We start from the raw sequence: 4,380 nt of genomic DNA on the forward strand, positions 1-4,380 counted from the left end.
ATGCTATTTATAGGAATGCCATCTACTGCAGATGTTTTTTGTTATTTCTGTGAACTGTATTTTTCTACTTGTTGTATTGTTTTGAAAAAATTGAAAACTAATAAAAATTATTGGAATTTAAAAAAACATATTTTAGCAGGCTTACCATCTGTACTAAAATATTTTGTACTGTCTATTTCGCCAGCGATTGCAAGCAGTTCGGCTAAAGCATTTTCATTTGTTATATTCAGTATTTGTGAGTCTGTCATATAACCTGTGAACATAAATTATCTTGTCATTTCTTAAGTTAATGTAATTAGATGTACATATAGAAATAAAAGTTTAAAAAATGACTTACAGGCCTGAGTAAAGGGATGAATGACAGATTGTTCAAAACTCTGTTGCATGTTGTTATCCTAATAAAGTTAGGAAATATTTCACTATTAAATCATAATTAATATACACATTTCATTTCAGATACAGATACCATTTTTTAGAAATATAAATAGTTATAAGTAAAAATAACAGAGCTTAAGGCCTGAGTTAAGGGCTGAATGACAGATTGTTCAAAACTCTGTTGCATGTTGTTATCCTAATAAAGTTAGGAAATATTTCACTGTTAAATCATAATTAATATACACATTTCATTTCAGATACAGATACCATTTTTTATAAATATAAATAGTTATAAGTAAAAATAACAGAGCTTAAGGCCTGAGTAAAGGGCTGAATGACAGATTGTTCAAAACTCTGTTGCATGTTGTTATCCTAATAAAGTTAGGAAATATTTCACTATTAAATCATAATTAATATACACATTTCATTTCAGATACAGATACCATTTTTTAGAAATATAAATAGTTATAAGTAAAAATAACAGAGCTTACCGTTGGATAATGTTGATAAGAAGCATCATCTTGGAATTGCGACATGGTAATGTTAAGGATACTTCTACTGAAAACTGTATTATCCTGTTATACTTATATACCCACACCAAAAAATCAGACACAGCAATTTTAAGTTTCACGCCCACAACCACCCTCACCCACCCCTCCACCGTTTTACTTAACACAGCAATATGTATAGACTGCATTAAAATGTTAGCATTTTTAATATGGAACTTTATTTTTTAACAAAATAGTTTTAATCAAATACATTTATTTCACTTTTATATAGATATCTTATTTTAATTCTTATGAAATTATCTTGTTGCTACAGAAATGTGTTTAGAGGTAATAAATGCATTGTTTTAAACATATTGTATTTATATGTGATTGTTTGATCATTTGTGTACAGTTATGTGAGAATAAAATAATATGTTGAGTTAATAATTTTATTAAGATATGTTCTTAGTTTTAGAAGGCTGTGTACAGATATGTTAGTTCAAAATAAAATAATATGGTTAGTTACTCATTTTATTAAGATGTTTGCAATTAAAATGTTAGCATTTTTAATATGAAACTTTATTTTTTTAAACAAGATAGTTTTAATCAAATACATTTTATAACACTTTTATATAGATATCTTATTTTAATTCTTATGAAATTATCTTGTTGCTACAGAAATGTGTTTAGAGGTAATAAATGCAATTTTTTAAACATATTGTATTTATATGTAATTGTTTGATCATTTGTGTACAGTTATGTGAGAATAAAATAATATGGTAAGTTAATAATTTTATTAAGATGTGTTGGCATTATAGGATGTACATTTTGAATTTTGAATTTTTTTTTGTGAGTATAAGGTTAATTTAAAAATATAAGTGAGAGTTTGTTTTTTGTATATGCTGAGTTCATGGTTTTTATTAAGATGTTTGCATTAGTATAAGAAGGCTGTTTTTAAAAGATAAGAGTTTGAGAAGTTGGTTTTAATATGCTGAGTTAATGCTTTTTATTAAGATGCTTGCATTTGTGTAAGAAGGCTGTTTTAAAAGATAAGAGTTTAATATGCTGAGTTATTGATTTATTAAGATGTTTGCAATAGTGATATAAGGCTATATATCAATAGTGTTATAAGGCTACATATATCATATGTATGTAAGTTTAAAATAAAATAATATGGTTAGTTAATCATTTTATTAAGATGTTTGCATTATGCTTATTTGTATTTGTGATGTAAGTGAGAGTTTGTTTTTGTATAGATAAAATATTTACAAAAATTATGTATGTCAGTGTTTTAAAAATAATGTGTAAACTCAATGACATCTGAAAGTAATATGATGATATCTGCTGACAAGATATGTGATGAGAAAAAAGTAATATGATGATATTTTTGTGAATATTAGGTTGAAAACAAACTGTGTGTGTTTTAAAAAGATAAGTGAGAGTTTGTTTTTGTATAGATAAATATCTTTACTCTACAAAATTGATGTATGTCAGTTTTTTTTAAATAACTTGTGGACTCAGTGACATCTGAAAGTAATATGATGATATATGCTGACAAAGATATGTAATGAAAAAATATTAGTCATTTAACAATTGACTTAATCATGATTTAACAAATGACGTATTACATATGTCAGCATTTTAATAACATAAAAGTGTCAGAGCATATAGGTAGCCTGTGCATTCAGTTCATACAATGTGCTGGCATGAAGACAGAAAAGATAATATGTACAATACTGAATTAAATTATTTCTTTCACAGAAATCTTATAACAAATGTTAACAAACTTTATATTTTTTATTTTTTTATAACCTCCTAATAAAAGAAAATATCAAAACAATTGAGTTTTATACACTCTTATAACACCCTTTTAATCCTATTACATTTTATATCTTTTTTTTTCATAGCAAATCCTGACATGCCTTATTAAACCTATTGAACATTATAGAGGATATATATATATTAAGATTGTATATCTCCCTTTTAATAGAATACAATATCAAAGTATACTTTATACCTTTTTTTAAATTAAATAAACTTTATAGTCTTTTATAAAGCACCTAATCAACAATATCAAAATAAGCTTAATAACCTCTTATAACCTTTTAATCCAAATCCTAATAAAAAAAAACTATTTAATATCAATTTTATATCAAATTCGTATTAAAAAAACTATTTAATATCAATTTTATATCAAATTCGTATAAAAAACCCTTTTTATATCAATTTTATATCAAATTGATATCAATAAGGGGCGTAAAAGTGGGAGTGGAAAGGGGCGGGTTTAGGGGAGGAGAAAGGGGCGTGTCCACCTGTCAAAAAAGTTTGACATAACCTCCATACTATTACTACTAATGTAGTCAATTACATTGTACATTCCACACTCTCTATGCATAGGTACGCAGGTAAGCCTATGTCCACACTTTTGTCATTATTATTATTCCCCTTTTTTTTCTTTCCTTTCTCCTTTTTTATATCCCCCTGTATTATTATTATATTATTATTATACTTTATTTATTAAGCGCCAACATATTCCGCAGCGCTGTCCATGGATACAATTCATTTAAATAAAACAACACAAGACTTGTAAGAGACAGGACAAAATTTACAAACACATACAGGAGGGATTGGGGGCCCTATTCCCGTGGGAACTTACAGTCTAGAAGGGTAGGAGGTTGAGAAACAGGAGGCGAGGACTGCAAGATTGAGAAGGATGTTAATACAGAGTTAGATGAGGAAAATGTTAGGTAAGTGAAATTAATTTATTATTGAGTTGGGTGGTAGGCTTCCCTGAACAGAAAAGTCTTCAGGGAACATTTAAAGGAAGAAAGATTAGGGCAAAGCCTGACAGCACGAGGGAGAGTGTTCCAGAGGGTAGGTGCTGCACGACAGAAGTCCTGCAGTCTAGCATGAAAGGAGGTGATAGTTAAGGATGCAAGGAGCAGGTCATTGTTGGATCTTAGTGGACGGGCTGGAGTATACTTATGTATTAGAGAGGAGAGGTAGAGGGGAGCGGTGTTTGTGAATTTGATTCTGTTGTGAATGGGGAGCCAATGAAGGGACTCACAGAGAGGTGCAGCAGATACAGATCGACAGGAAAGGTGGATCAGCCTGGCAGAGGCATTTAGGATGGATTGAAGGGGGGAGAGGCGGGCAAGAGGAAGGCCAGCGAGTAGGTTATTGCAGTAGTCAAGTTGGGAGATAACAAGGGAGTTGGTTATTTGCTTTGTGGTGTCAGCGCTCAGAAAAGGGCGAATTTTGGAAATATTATGTAGACGATTGCGGCAGGATGTAGAAAGCGATTGGATATGGGGGATGAAGGATAGGTTTGAGTCAAGTGTGACTCCGAGGCAGCGGACTTGGGGCGATGGGGAAATGGTGATGCCGTCAACAGGGATAGAGAAGTCAGAAGTCGGCGTAGAGCTTGAGGGGGGGATAAGAAGGAGCTCAGTCTTGGACATATTAATCTTTAGGTGGTGAGAGGCCATCCAGGAAGAAATACCAGATAAGAAGTTGC

At 30.5% G+C, this 4,380-nt stretch overlaps 1 long non-coding RNA gene across 1 annotated transcript; it reads right to left on the reverse strand.

The window, feature by feature from the left end:
• Positions 1 to 204: 204 nt before the first annotated feature.
• Positions 205 to 923, reverse strand: LOC128651565 (uncharacterized). The gene is made up of 3 exons (XR_008401122.1): positions 867 to 923; positions 338 to 395; positions 205 to 253 (listed from the first exon to the last, which is right to left on the reverse strand). It is a non-coding gene; the product is annotated as an uncharacterized LOC128651565 (long non-coding RNA).
• Between the last annotated feature and the right edge of the window lie 3,457 nt (positions 924 to 4,380).

This window comes from Bombina bombina, chromosome 3, assembly GCF_027579735.1.
Source record: "Bombina bombina isolate aBomBom1 chromosome 3, aBomBom1.pri, whole genome shotgun sequence".
Taxonomy (NCBI): domain Eukaryota; kingdom Metazoa; phylum Chordata; class Amphibia; order Anura; family Bombinatoridae; genus Bombina; species Bombina bombina.